This window comes from Idiotropiscis lumnitzeri, chromosome 2 (genome assembly GCF_059441095.1).
Source record: "Idiotropiscis lumnitzeri isolate Australia: NSW breed Sydney's pygmy pipehorse chromosome 2, RoL_Ilum_1.0, whole genome shotgun sequence".
Lineage (NCBI taxonomy): Eukaryota > Metazoa > Chordata > Actinopteri > Syngnathiformes > Syngnathidae > Idiotropiscis > Idiotropiscis lumnitzeri.
In genome coordinates this window covers 17,844,121-17,860,619 of record NC_142392.1, presented here as the reverse complement: position 1 = coordinate 17,860,619, position 16,499 = coordinate 17,844,121, and positions in this window count along the sequence as shown.

Genomic DNA, 16,499 nt, shown 5'->3' with positions numbered 1-16,499 from the left:
TTGTCAAATATACCAAATATTTTTTTTCATGCTATATTATATTTTTTATACATTGGATTAGATATATAATGAAATAGGGAAATATTAAAATTGGCAACCACATACAGACCTAATTTAATTAATAAGAAATATGGAAACATTTTATAAATATTGAGCTCATTGAGAAGAGTCCTAATATTGAAATAAATATTGAAATATAAAAAATACTTATATATTAAATTAATTCAATAACCCGACCCCGGATGAGCGGCAGAAAATGGCTGGATGGATGGAATAATTTAAATTGCATACATATTCAAATGAATAAATATGTTAAGAAATATTCAAGTGTGAAATAAAAAGGTTTAAATTGTTGAGAATTTTACATATTAAAATAATTGAATAAATATTGTATTATTACATAAGCAAGCTTAAATATAAATTGAAATAAATGGAAAAAAAAAGTCGTGTATTTTTAAATGGCCTAATATAGATATGGGAAGTAATTCTCTTTGTGAAACTATGAAGGGACTGGAGCTCACAGAAGTGACCAGTCTTGGTTCTGAAGTTCCGATGTAACCAGATACTGCCCTGAGAGAAAATAGGCCTGAGCATTGTTTATGGTGGGGGCAATTCTCTCGCCAGGTCAGTGACCTGGCGAGGGTATGAGAGTAATTTAAGGTGGTCACGAGTAGACTGGTCGTATCAACGGGGAGACGCATCTGCTCTCCCTCTGGGGGACTTTTGGAGGGAAATCCCGAAGATTAGCGAGATGGAAATGCATATGCAACAAAGGAAAATTAGATATTCATGTCCTATTTGGGCATTCCGTATAAGAAGGGAATGTCTGAGAGGGGGCTCACACGTTTTTGGGGAGACTTCTTTTGACATCAGCATGTGACGAGAATAAAATCTTTCTTCTTTATTTTGTTCTTTTCCATCACCAATCCAGCCTTGATCGGCTGCCTCTCCGGAAGGCAGCAAGGACCCACACTTCAAAGACAAAATATACTACATATTGAAAGAAAAATAATACTCAAATATTGAAATAAGTATAGAATTGAATGAATAAACAACAAAGAAATAAATACCTCCTGGAAAATATCATTATTTATCAACATTTGTCAACATTTTTCTTTCTTGCACATTCTTAAACAGTCGTAATTTTTTTTTTTTTTACTTTTACTTTTTAAGTTACTTCAGTGCATTTCACACCTGTGCCTTCAAAGAAATCCTACTTCGTCCTACTTGAATGAATCCCCATTAAAATACCATCATTTATGACACCACAGCTGGACAAATAATATCCAGAAACACACTTACGCACCACTGAGTGAGTGTTGGACGATATAGCTTCTCTTGAAAGGTCCAACTTGAAAATGTCCTTGCAAGTGTATCTGAAATTAAATCCACACTTTTCCCTCATTTGGCCATTGTGGTTTAAAAAAAAGCAAGAATATATTTTAGATTTTCGAACGGTCGCCAGTTACGACTTTTTGGTGTGTTGGTTCGGCATAGCGCCGCACTGCCCCGCAGTATTGGAACTCACTGGAGTTGCATCTTCATTTGAAGTTTGAAAAACACAACAAAAACCTCCGATATTTCGTCCGAAAATTGACAGCCGGAAGTTTTCCTACCTTATTCTGCGCATGTTTACAAGTGGCGACGAGTTCGTTCAAATCCGAACATTTCGGATTCCTCTGACATGACTAAAATAGCTCGAATATTTTTAAGTCGACAATTCAGTTGCGAGTAAGGAAGGGTTTAATATTTGATTATTGGCTGTTAATTCATTAGCTCCATGATGTGACCTGACATAGTGTCATTGACTGTGTTCTGTTTATGCTATGAAACTTATGGAGGCAGCGCCACAGGCACTGGTCTTAAAGGAACACACAAATTTCCCACACTCATATTTTACTCATGTGATTACTCAATTAATAGGCTCCCCTGGACTTAAAATTGATATCTGGATTGCTGTAATATAATTTTCCCAATTTAACATGAAGATTTGTTAATTATTAAAACTACAATTAACATTTTCAATAACTGCACAGGATGATACATGCTGTTGTGAGCAGGGTTTCATGGTTGATGATGAAAACAAGACTGTGTAATTGTAATTCTGTTGTAATTCTTTCGAGGCAGGAACTGTCCGAAAAAAAAATTCATGCAATTTGTAATCACACACTTTGTCATCCAAAAAGTCACTCAGGGCAAGGTAATTTAATCTTTGGGCAAGAGGAAAAAAATTGTCACTTGCCCAAGTTGGGCAAGTAATTTGGCCACTCGGGCAAGGCAAATTTTGGCACTTGCCCGATGGGCAAGCAGTTTTTAAAGTTAACTTCGAAGCCTGCGAGTGAACCACAGCATTGTTGCAAGTTCGGTCGGAGAAACGTAAACGTCCCACTGCAGTTGCAGCAGCGGATTCTCCGGGCAAAGGCGAAAGTGACGAAAGAGCTGACTCGCCAATGTGGCGTTAATTTATTTTTTTTTTATCAACCGAATTCAAATATTATATAAAATATATATTAAAATAGAACATCAAGGTGTAAAAACAGACACAGAGGCAAAGAAATATATTTGAAAAATACGTGTCTGAAGCATGACGTCATTAGCAAGCGCGCAGCTTCCGAAGGACCTCGACCACATAAAAAAAAATAAATTAAAAAAATAAATAAATAAATAAAAAAATAAAAAAAATAAAAATAAAAAAAAAGGACCTCGACTACATCCACCGACCCTCCACACCGGAACAAAAACAGTCCATCGCTAAATTCTTCTGATTTAGTGTGGAACTGACTGTAAATTTCTCACAGAATGTCCAGTGCTCCTCTAAAGGACTACGACATAATTCATTAAGTCTTTGTGTCCCGATAACCTCATCTCCGCGCGTTGATGCTTTTCGGCGTAGTTAGCTTAGCTTGTTAGCTAGCTAGCCGCTAACGAAAAGAGGCACATGACTCATCGCCAAGCAGAGATCAAGTGTGGATTTTTTGGAATTATCATTTGAAAATGTGTGCAAAAACGACACCCAAGTACGAAGAGGAACTTTGTGGAATAAAAGAAGAGAACGAGCAACATCTTCAACTGCTGGGCGAAGGTTGCAACCAGCCTCGTGTTGTGCTACACAAAGCAGGTTTGTACACGTCTTACTCTCATTTGCTTTGTAAAGAACGACTTTCTATCGTTCGAAAAATGCATCACAACATTAAATTATTTGGGGAAATGCGTTCAAGGTTATTGCCGTTTTATTTTTATTTTTTGCTTTTCACTTGCCGGTCTGCTGAACATTTGTTGATGCCAAATTAAATCAGTGCAGGAAATAAATGCCAAAGAAAAACCATTAGTGGGGGGTAAACTCCATGTTTTTTTCCAGTATAAAATTTGAACTGATTATTTAACATTTGACATATGACAATGTCAAAGTGTTCATGTTTTTCCATTCTTTATGAGTTTGCATTTACAATTTGCTTTGCTGTGCTTCAATAAAACGCCGCACAGGAGCGGGAAAGCTTTTCTCTTTGGCGGACTGCTCCTCGCAAGTGACAAAGACAATCTTGGCAGGGTGATTCATTTATCAAGGCTTGTCTCGTTTTTGACAAAAACTCTGACATATCTTGTTCAAACAATTCCTTATGGAATGATTGAACCTGACTCTAAAAACTGTGCACACTGTGGCAAAAAGATCAATGGCGTTGATGAATTTTAGTGGCTATAACACAATGGATTAAGTTTTTGAAAAAATCAAGTATGTATTGGTCTTATTTATTTATGAAATTTTTACTGGCTCGGCCAATGAACCTCGGGTGGTCCTGCACTGTTTTGTGCACATGTGCGTAGTTTCACCCCATCCAAACATTTAAAATACATTTAATGCATCCATCCAGGGTTGCACGGATCTCATCAGTGAACAAGCGCATGCTGCAAGGAATGCATCTGCATCTTTGGCTTACTATGGGCTTAAAAAGGGAGAACGTCACAACCCCCTTTTCTACCAACAAGGCCAGGAACATTTATTTCCCGGTCATAAAGTTCCTGTGGCCCAGGTGGTTTGCATCTCCCCCGACACTCAAAGTTCTTGATAATTTATGCAAATGGCAATTATGATGTATCAGAGGGAGGTCTTATGTTACTTTGTTACTCATTACTGACACCCTATGGCTGTTAAGCATCATTGCAGTTACAAAATAATTCAGGGAACTCTTATAATATTATGGTGTATCTTAGTCTAATTTTAATACATATTGGATAACTTTAAAATACACCTTATTCATATATGTCAGAGTGAAAGTGTTGTTGCTTAATTTATTCGTAGGGATTTTGATTCTTCACACGTAATTTTGTTTTCAAATTTATTTAGAAACAGAAATTTTATAAAAGAAATTAAAAAGGGGAATGTTGGAATGTACTAGAAACAATATAAGACAAAGTCGCCGCATGAGGTTTGACTTGACCAAACCAAATTTGTCTTTTTGTGTCCTCCAGACGTCAGTGCAAACGATCTCCGTTCTGTGAAAGAGGAGCCAGACTTGACTCACATCAAAAAGGAGCAGGAGGAGGAGGAGGAGATCAACAAGTCACCACTGAATGTTGTCCCTATAAAGAGTGAAGTTGAAAACAAGGATGAGAGTGAGGACAAAAGAGGGGCGGAGCCTACAAGCAGCAGTTCAAGTCATCACGTGACAACAGAAGGTGATGAAGACCACTGGGGGCCATCACAAGCACATAATGAGGACACATTATCAGATGCTCATCATGATGATGATGGTGATCATGATGATGATAATGGGCAAGCTAAAGGTGAAAGGGCACGTCACACTGACTCATTAACTTTGTGTTTAAAAGGGCACAAAAAAACACACAGTGGTAAAAACCCTTTTTCTTGCTCAGTTCATGGTAAAAGCTCTCAAAATGCAACGTTAACAAGACACACAAGAACACACACTGGAGAAAAAACATTTTCCTGCTCAGTTTGTGGAAAATGCTTCTCTGAAAAGACATATTTAACAGAACACACAAGAACACACAGTGGTGAAAAACCTTTTTCTTGCTCAGTTTGTGGCAAGAGTTTCTCTCAAAATTCAAGTTTAACAATCCACACAAGAACACACAGTGGAGAAAAACCCTTTTCCTGCTCAGTTTGTGGAAAATGCTTCTCTCATAAGGCAAATTTAACAAGCCACACAAGAACACACAGTGGTGAAAAACCTTTTTCCTGCTCAGTTTGTGGCAAGAGTTTCTCTCAAAAGGCAAATTTAACAAGTCATACAAGAATACATAGTGGAGAAAAACCTTTTTCCTGCTCAATTTGTGGAAAAAGCTTCTCTCAAAATTCAAGTTTAACAATCCACACAAGAACACACAGTGGTGAAAACCCCTTTTCCTGTTCAGTTTGCGGAAAAGGTTTCTCTCAAAAGTCTCATTTAGTAAGGCACATGAGAACACACAGTGGTGAAAAATCTTTTTCATGCTTAGTTTGTGGAAATTGTTTGAAGCTTAAAAAAAAACTGAAGGAACTGACTCTTTGTGGAAAGATGGTGTTGGAGTTCAGTCACCATGGAAATGAGAAGTAGTTTCGTAAATCAACCTTTAAAAGCCAAACTTACTCCAATGCGTGTTAGTTTTTTTGTACTCAAGAAGAAAAGGGTCAAATAAAGACTCAACAACAACTGATTAGAGTTCCGATATTTAGTTTCTTCAATTTCTGGAGTTCAGGAAATAGTACAAAGACAGATATCTGGGCAGCTTTTTCTTAATCTCACAAGAAAACTGCACTCGGGCAAGCACAGTCGAAAAATGCGCGCCATCTTTCAGCCCAGCTTCAGTTTTTATAGGAGTTTTTTATGTCAAGGGTAATGTAGGTTGAATCAGTCGTCCTCGCTCCCTCCCACGGCATGGGTCCACGTCCAAGGGAAGGTCCTCCCCAGGTTAGTCATCGTCTGGATAAGTTGATTCCCGTCTGGTTCCTAAGACTGGCACGCCAAGGCTGGCCTTCCCTGGCGGGCAGTCTCTCCGTCGCTCGCCTCGCTGGCATTCCTCTGGAATCTTGTCGGAGTGCATGTGTGTGCAGGTATACGTGTATGTGCAAGTGTGTATGTGCGTGTGCTCCGATCTCCAATTGTTCTGTCTTTCGGAATGTGTTTTTTGCGATAGCGTCTGTGTGAGTCCTCCAGTGCCCAATTTGGTATGTTTGCATTTCTACAGCCAATGTAGAGAATGTGCTTCATCGTATTTGTCCATGAAGTGCTGTGAATGCAGCTCATGGAAATGCTATGTGCGCAAATCTATTCTCACTACTGAGAATTTCAATAAAGTTCACACATTTCAACTAAGTACTATAAAGAGAATAATATAATAAATCAGTAAACATCAGGACTACAATCCCAGTCATTCTTGTGACCCATGCTTCGAGTTTCATTTGATAAATGCTTCTTGTTTCATCAATGTTTAACATATTCCGTAAATATGAACCTGCTAACTTTAATTATCGACATACTGTCCCGTATGTGTTCAAAATAATGCCAGTAATCGTAATACAATCCTACAATGTAAATTTTGATTTTGAATAAAATATGATATATTGAATTTTGCAAAGCTTTTTTTATTGACATTAAGCCAATGTGATCTGTGCCAGAAGAACCATTGTGTCTGAGTGATGATTTTTTTTGTGTTTACATCAAACATGAAAATAAAATTAATGGCCTTTGTGTGGAACAACATTTGTTTACATTATGCTTTTCAATTGTCTTTTTAAACGTACTTAATGGAAAAGGTGTGAGAAGAAACGGTGCTTCTGAAATCGGTGCCTTCCACAATCATCAATAAAATCACTTGTTCCACTTGCTCAACTGGCCTTCATTACGCTGTGAAAAGATGAAAAGCTGAACTAGAAGTTGAACTAGAAAAAGAACCAGAAAGAGAAACACAAATCGTCTCGGTTTCTCTCAAAGGTTTTGGAATGTCAGGAGTTGGCAATCTGATGGCGACTGGAGTCAACGTTTATTTGTCACCACGGAGATGATCCCCATCACGCAGTTTGTTGCTGCGGCTGTCTGAATTGGAAAGGTGAATTACCGTAGTTTAATGAATACTGAAAGCAATAATGAAATATTTAAGTAATTAAATAAACACTGAAATAATTTTTAACACTCTAACATTTCAATAAAATAGTGAAAAATTTAAAATTCGCAACCATATACAGACCGACTGGTTAGCACGCTTGCCTCACAGTGAGAGACATCAGCGTGCGTGGGTTCGATCCCGGCTCCGGCCATCCTGTGTGGAGTTTGCATGTTCTCCCCGTGCTTGCGTGGGTTTCCTCCGGGTACTCCGGTTTCCTCCCACATTCCAAAAACATGCATGGTAGGCCGATTGAACACTCTAAATTGCTCCTAGGTATGAGTCTGAGCGCGGATGGTTGTTCGTGTCTGTGTGCCCTGCAATTGGCTGGCAACCAGTTCAGGGTGTCCCCCGCCTACTGCCCGAAGATAGCTGGGAAAGGCTCCAGCAACCCCCGCGACCCGAGTGAGGAGAAGCGGTATAATGGATGGATGGATACAGAGTTAATTAAATTCATAATAAAAATAGAATAATAAATGAAATTTTAAGTATGAATTAATTCAATAAATAATTAAAATAATTCCACACATATTTAAATGGACAAATATTCAAGATTGAAATAAAAAGTATTTAAAAATATTAATAGAATTTTTACATTTTGAAATTTTTTAATACATATTGGAGTAATACATAAGCAAGCTAAAATAATTACATGAAAATCGATTTAAATACTGAAAGAGGTAAAAAAACGTGAAAGAAAAAAAAACTTAAATATTGAAGTGAGTATACAATTAAATGAATAAACAACAAACACCTCATGGTAAATATAATGTATCAACATTTGTCAAACCACAATGTGAAATTTTGATCTGAAAGATTTCTTTCTTGCATATTCTTAAAGAATCTTCATTATTGTTTTTCTTTTACTTTTTTAGTGACTTAACAGCTCAATCCATGTGAAATGTCCCCATGGTCCGGTCAAAGTTGGGGTCGCACGCATTGCTCCGTGTGCGGCAGGCGCAAGTCAAGGTAGCACTGTTGAAACAATATAAGACAAAGTCACCGCCTGAGCTTTGACTTGACCAAACCAATTTTGTCTTTTTGTGTCCTACAGAAGTCAGTGAATACTATCTCCGTTCTGTGAAAGAGGAGCCAGACTGGACTCACATCAAAAAGGAGGGGGAGCAGATCAACAAGTCACCAGTGAACGTTGTCCCTATAAAGACTGACGATGAAAACAAGGATGAGAGTGAGGACAACAGAGGGGCGGAGCCGACAAGCAGCAGCTCAAGTCATCACTTGACAACAGAAGGTGATGAAGACCACTGGGGGCCATCACAAGCACATAATGAGGACACATTATCAGATGCTCTTGACGATGATGATACTAATGATGATGATGGGCATGGCAAAGGTGAAAGGGCATGTCACACTGACTCATTAACTTCAAAGCTGTCGTTAAAACCGCACACGAGAACACACAGTGGAGAAAAACTTTTTTCCTGCTTGGTTTGTGGTAAAAGCTTTTCTCTAAAATCAAATTTAACATACCACACAAGAACACACAGTGGTGAAAAACCCTTTTCGTGCTCAGATTGTGGTAAAAGCTTCTCTCGAAAGACTCATTTAGTAAGGCACACAAGAACACACAGTGGAGAAAAACCTTTTTCTTGCTCAATTTGTGGCAAGAGTTTCTCTCAAAATTCTCATTTAACAATCCACACAAGAACACACAGTGGTGAAAAACCCTTTTCGTGCTCAGATTGTGGTAAAAGCTTCTCCCATAATTCTAATTTCACAAGGCACGCAAGAACACACAGTGGAGAAAAACCTTTTTCTTGCTCAATTTGTGGCAAGAGTTTCTCTCAAAATTCTCATTTAACAATCCACACAAGAACACACAGTGGTGAAAAACCCTTTTCGTGCTCAGATTGTGGTAAAAGCTTCTCCCATAATTCTAATTTCACAAGGCACGCAAGAACACACAGTGGAGAAAAACCTTTTTCATGCTCAGTTTGTGCCAAGAGTTTCTCTCAAAAGTTGCATTTAACAAACCACATAAGAAAGCACAGTGGTGAAAAACTTTTTTCCTGCTCAGTTTGTGGCAAAAGCTTTAATGTAAAGTCATTTTTAACAAATCACACAAGAACACACACTGGAGAAAAACCTTTTTCCTGCTCAGTTTGTGCCAAGAGTTTCTCTCAAAAGTCGCATTTCACAAGCCACACAAGAACACACACTGGAGAAAAACCTTTTTCCTGCCCAGTTTGTGCCAAGAGTTTCTCTCAAAAGTCGCATTTCACAAGCCACACAAGAACACACAGTGGAGAAAAACCTTTTTCCTGCTCAGTTTGTGCCAAGAGTTTCTCTCAAAAGTTGCATTTAACAAACCACACAAGAACGCACAGTGGAGAAAAACCTTTTTCCTGCTCAGTTTGTGGCAAAAGCTTCTCTCAAAAGTTGCATTTACGAATCCACACAAGAACGCACAGTGGAGACAAGCCATTCAGTTGCAGCGTTTGTGCTAAAACATTCTTCACTAAACAGCATGCTGAGAGCCACAATTGTGCTGGTGAGAATTGCAGCGATACTTGAAGATTAAAAAAAGGAAAAAAAAATTCAAGAACCGACTCTTTGTGGTAAGATGTAAATGTGATTTTCAATATAATATGATGAAATTGAATTTTGCAAAGCTCTTTTATCGACATTAAGCCAATGGGATCAGCGCCAGAATAACCAATGTGTCTGAGTGATGATTTTTTTTTTGTGTGTTTACATCAAACATGTAAATAAAATTAATTGCCTTTGCCTGGAACAACATTTGTTCACGTTATACGTCTTTTTAATCGTACCTAATGGAAAAGGTGTGAGAAGAAACTGTGCTTATGAAATTGCTGCCTTCCACAATCATCAATAAAATCACTTGTTCCACTTGCTCAACTGGCCTTCATTACACTGTGTGAAAAGGTGAAAAACTGATCGAGAAGTTGAACTCAAAAAAAGAACAAGAAAGAGAAATGCGAATAGTCTCAGTTTCTCTCAAAGGTTTTGGAATGTCAGGACTTGGCAATCTGATGGCGACTAGAGTCAGCGCTGGTTTTCTCGCTGTGTTTGGCTGGCTCGTATGTGTATGGTCCATTGAACAAAACTCAAACTCTTCAGATATCCCCTCACATACATTTAATATTACACTTTATGAATAAATTTCTGACTGGCTAAATACACTTTCTAGGTTGAGCTCTATCAATCGTTTGGGGTTTGTTGCTAAGCAGAAACTCACTTTGGAAAAACTATCATTTTGTCAAATATACCAAATATTTTTTTTCATGCTATATTGTATTTTTTATACATTGGATTATTTATATATTGAAATAGGAAAATATTAAAATTTAAAATTGGTAACCACATACAGCCTTACTTCAATTAATAATAATAGAAACATTTTATAAATATTGAACTAATTGAGAAGAGTCCTGATCTTGAAATAAATATTGAATTATAAAAAATACTAAAAAAATAATTCAATAACCCGACCCTGGATGAGCGGCAGAAAATGGCTGGATGGATGGAATAATTTAAATTACACACATATTCAAAAGAACAAATATGTTAAGAAATATTCAAGAGTGAAATAAAAAGGTTTAAATTAATATTGATATAATTTAACATTAAAATAATTGAATAAATATTGTAGTATTGTATAAGCAAGCTTAAATATACATTGAAATAAATTTTTAAAAAGTCGTGTATTATTAAATGGCCAAATTTAGATCTGGGAAGTAATTCTCTTTATGAAACTATGAAGGGACTGGAGCTCACAGAAGTGACCAGTCTTGGTTCTGAAGTTCCAGATACTGCCCTGAGAGAAAATAGGCCTGAGCATTGTTTATGGTGGGGGCAATTCTCTCGCCAGGTCAGTGACCTTCCAGGGTATGAGAGTAATTTAAGGTGGTCACGAGTAGACTGGTCGTATCAACGGGGAGACGCATCTGGGGGACTTTTGGAGGGAAATCCCGAAGACTAGCGTGATGGGAATGCATATGCAACAAGGGAAAATTAGATATTCATGTCCTATTTGGGCATTCCTTGGAAGAAGGGAATGTCTGAGAGGGGGCTCGCACGTTTTTGGGGAGACTTCTTTTGACATCAGCATGTGACGAGAATAAAATCTTTCTTCTTTCTTTTGTTCTTTTCCATCACCAATCCAGCCTTGCTCGGCTGCCTCTCCGGAAGGCAGCAAGGACCACACTTCAAAGACAAAATATACTACATAATGAAAGAAAAATAATACTCAAATATTGAAATAAGTATAGAATTGAATGAATAAACAACAAAGAAATAAATACCTCCTGGAAAATATTATTTATCAACATTCGTCAAAGCACAACATTTCGATCAGATAGAGTTCTTTCTTGCAAATTCTTAAACAATCGTAATTTTTTTACTTTTAATTTTTAAGTTACTTCAGTGCATTTCACACCTGTGCCTTCAGTGAAGTCCTACTTTGTACTACTTTAGAATTAGAAATTAGAAATCCCTTTATTGTCATTGTACTCAAGTGTGCAACGAGATTAGAGGGCTCCCCTCTCCAGTGCAATACAACAATAATACAGACAAATATATAAATTAGATAAATAAATAAGAGAGTGCAAAGGAATTCAGTACTGAATAGGGCATATAGAAACACATCACAATGCTGTTCTGCAAGGTAGGTGTGTTCTCGTGTGTGTGTGAGAGTTCAGTACTTGAATGAATCCACATCAAAATACCATCATTTATGACACCACGGCTGGACAAATAATATACAGAAACACACTCCCGCACCACTGAGTGAGTGTTGGACGATATAGCTTCTCTTGAAAGGTCCGACTTGAAAATGTCTTTGCAAGTGTATCTGCAATTAAATCCACAGGACCTTTTCAAACTTGTCTTTATCTTCGGGTTCATCATAAACAAAGGTGTTGAATACCTCGATGGCCTCCGGCATTGGTTCGCAAAAGGGCTATTTTTCTTTCGTCCGCTCTGTTTCCGACTCCCACGTCGGCAACGTGGAGCAGGAATTGTTGCTTGAACTCGCGTCCACATTTCCCGTAATTTTCAGCGCTTCTGGTGGCCTTACGGAGTCCATCTCGCGTCAGTCCTTTTCTTGACCCGCGACCTGGTACCATGTAATGTTCTGTCTTCTATCTTAAGAAGTCACGCAGGTAACGTGATGCTGCAAGCTTGTGTCTCTTTATTTACTGACTTGCATTCTCGTCTATGTGCATACACACGAGTTCGTCTGGTAACCATTAATTGCACTCAATCACCTTTTTAAACTTGTTTGTGAAGCTTGTATCAGGCACTTGAATAAGATATTGTAATTAACGTAGACCCACCAAATTTTATATCTCTATCTATTTCAATTCCCAGACTGTTGTAAAAGCTTTCTTTGTATATAATCTAGACAGTGGCATCCTCACAGGCATTGCCCCCAGAAACAATTTTCCAATGTATACATTTAGTTTTGCCGATAATCACCACAATCCAGCAGTGTTGGTTCGCATTTATGTGCTAATGATAATATATGATAAGATATAATATGGCACAATGTTAGAATTTGGCTTTGCAAGATGGGCAAATTATTCCTGAATTAAAGAAAATTTAGTTCACTGAATTCAAATATCTAACTGTTTAGAGATTATAAATTAAGCCCTGAGCTAACGCTCCAATTTTGACCGTTTTTGGCAAATCTTTAAAGCAAACCAAATGAAATAGTAACCATTTATGATAAAAAAAATAAATAAATAAATAAAAATCCCAAAACTAGAATTACGCAGATCCCAAATTAAACAATTTTTTACAGGAAGAAAAGGTGCTCTCCAAGACGTAGACAGCTCCAAGAACGCTGCAGTCTTCACCTCCTATTGTCTCCCGAATGCCTCCCTCCACCTCCAGGCTGTGCCAACTCTGATTCTGTCAACTGGGCGAGGGTGTAGAGACAGTAAAACAATTGGGGGAGCTGTGGAGCAGAGCCCAAAATCAGTCGGGCCCCGTGTCCACAACCCCTCCGGCAGAGACGCACACAGAGCTACCTCTCCCGAGTGACCCGTTTCGTGAAATTTTGAAATTAAGTCACGTTCCCAAAACCGAAGAATTTGTAGTGGGTGCTGAAGTATGATACCCTGTTAGTGACGCAGAGTATTCAACATTCGTAATATAGACGTCTGAACCCAGCCAACCGCCTCTACACACCGCTTTACCATGGGGCCTAGATCTTTAGTATGAAGACGCGCATCAATAGTCAATGTGATTTGTGGCTCAGCGAAAGTAAACAATTCATACCATTTCTGCTGCTCAGGGACAAGGCACGCATGCGAGGCAACGCCGGTAGACATAACACATATATAATCCTAATGCAAGATGAACTCCTGACTAAATTTGGATGAATGCATTTTGAGAAACCAAATCATGTGTGCGATCATATGTACAGTGTACAATGTACTGGGTCAATTGGTAAATGGGTGGAGGTTGGATCAGGAACAGGGCATACCCACCGCGGGAGGATGGAGAACCAGGTTTCAGAGCTGCCCTCAGATGTTTCAGTTCAGCCAGTGGAATGGAGGAGAGCACCACATATGCGCCGCGGCCCCCTGTCATGGAATGGGGTACCAGCGGGTTGGTGTCAAGAGTGCGTTGGGCGTGGGTAACTGAAAAATATGTAACTGACTAGTGCTGGGAGGAGTATGCAAATCGCTGTTGAGAGTCCGGTTAGAACTCCAATAATGAGGGTATGGTCTTGTGGTTCAGGTCTTTTAATAAGTTGCAGTCAAAGCACACATTTCTTGACGCTTCAATTCGTGTGGTTCTAAAAGGAAAATAATAAACATTGAACATTGCATGTTACTAATTAGCAGTGAAACGTGGATTGTACAGACAAACAAACAGTGGTATTAATGCTGTAACTTACTTGTCTCACGCACAACTCAAAGCAGGATAAATGTGGACTACAACTCAAACTTAGCTCGATAGACAGACTGACACGATTCTCCCCTCTTCCTCCTTCTTAAATACACGCACGCACGCCCACGCACGTGAGTTGGAGCACTAAACTCCGGCCTCTTAAAGGAGCCGGTGTCACAGTCTCTGAGCAGCCTTTTCAACATTTAGTTTCTTCCATTTCTGGAGTTCAGGAAATAGTACAAAGACAGATATCTTGGCGTCTTTTTCTTAATCTCACGAGAAAATTGCACTCGGGCGAGCACAGTCGAAAAATGCGCGCCATCTTTCAGCCCAGCTTCAGTTTTTATGTCAAGCGTAATGTAGGTTGAATCGGTCGTCCTCGCTCCCTCCCACGGCACGGGTCCACGTCCAAGGGAAGATCCTCCCCAGGTTAGTCATCGTCTGGGTAGTTGATGATGGTCGATTCCCGTCTTGTCCCCAAGACTGGCACGCCAAGGCTGGCCTTCTCCGGCTGGCAGTCTCTCCGTCTCTCTTCGCTGGCATTCCTCTGTAATCTTGTCGATGTGCATGTGTGCGTGTGTATGTTGTTGGAATTTATCTTTAAATATATGTTAGAATTTAATTTTCAACCATTGTAAACTCAAATTAATAATCTGACTCCAATTTGTGACTTTACCCAACTCTCACTCATCCAACAATATGCACGCTCGTTCTGCAATAGAAAGGTATCAGAAAGCCGGCATTTTCACACACGAGTGGATTTATTCCTAACACACAAGTCTACACTTTGGGCTTGGGTCCCTCTCAATACAGCTCTCTTTGTCTCCGCTGTTCAGCATTAATTTATAGACACAATATGCAAATGACACAGAGACAAATGCATCCTGGCATGATTCTATTGGCTATGTGTATGTTGCAGTTAACATTAGCTTGCTTTTCTTGGTCTTTCTTCAAGTGGTGGCTCCTCCTGCTTGTGGTTGAAGGGTCCAGTTTCTTGTCGACCCTTCCCCCTCGAGGTATCTGTCTCCGCCAGGCACGGACCTAAAACCTCCCAAACCTCACATTCTTTCACTTTCTTTGTCCAGCTTCACCAGCCACACACACAGCATTCCACAGAATAACAGTGACACAAGATGCAGGACATCGAATAAAACTAGCCAGGTTTAAACTCTTCCACTGCTTTAGAAATCTTCTGATGCGGCTGAGGCTGCAAAGCAGGTGGATACATCGAAGGAGCACAGACCTCAACCACCAGCAATTTCTGGGATTACTGAACCTCCTCGAAGATCAACAAGAGTTAGACGACAACCGGACAGGCTGATTGAAAATGTTTAATGTTGTGTGATTGTTGCTAAAATTGTTGTAGAGCTGCTTGTTGTCATAAAAAAATGGATAGATATTGATAAGAAGTGAAAATAACTGATAAAACAAAATTAAAATAATAATAATAATAAAAAATAATAATAATAAAAAAAGGCATTGGCATTGTTTAACGTTTGTGTTAAGAATTCTTCAAGTCGTTTAATAGGTGACGTTTCATTGTCTTATTCTGATAGGCGGATCTTTTATTTTGAAGGGCGCTTCGTATTTCCGTTTCCTGTTTAGCGTTCTCGTTCGTCATTCAGCTCAGAGCGGTGCAGTAGTCAATGACGATGTGAGTACTTGTTCTAGTTCATTCTGATTAATATTGATAGCATACTCTTCTTGCTTTATTCAGTAAAATAATGCGTGTGTTTATATTATTTATACACTCGTTTTATTCTCATGTTTACATTCGTTACTCAACAGTGTTTAGCTAACTTGTGCAATAGGTAGCCATTGGCAACTTGCTAGTACAGATAATATAGACTGGAAAAGACAACATTTTAATGTCTATATATGTCAGTTTACTTGTGTTGAGAGTGTTGCTGACTGTTAGATAGTAGAAACATTTAGTTGTTTATTCCAACTGTATGTTGATGGGGTTTCTTTCTCTCATTGTTTCAGATAGTTTATATATATATAATTGTGCGTATACATTTATGCACATCTGCACAGTGAAGCTGAATAAAGTGCTGAGTTCTACTGAAGACTCTGTGCTCTCTTACCGGAGCCCCTGTAGTGGTCAATAGTCCAAATAACCAGTTCAGAGGTCGAATCCTCAACAACGGTCCTTCGAGCCGGATAAATTGACTCCTACAAGACATGTCTTCAGCGGAGGACTCGCCATCTCACCCTCGTCCTGATGTGCAACAGCGACATGAGAGACAACTGCATACACCTAAGCATCTCGAGGACTACATCGTTTCCTACCATCCACAAAGGTCTGCACTTTCCTCCCAACCCAACGAGAGGGTTCAAGAGGAGCAGAGAGGAGCAGCGACCGCAGCAGATGGTGGAAGAGCAGATGTGAGTGTTTACTCTGCCCACAGTAGAGCTACACCTAGTCCCAGTTCAGGTGACCCACTAAGCACCACAGCACTAAGACGACTTGTTGAATCCATGTCCAGGAGTGAGAGGGAGGATAGGATGGAAAT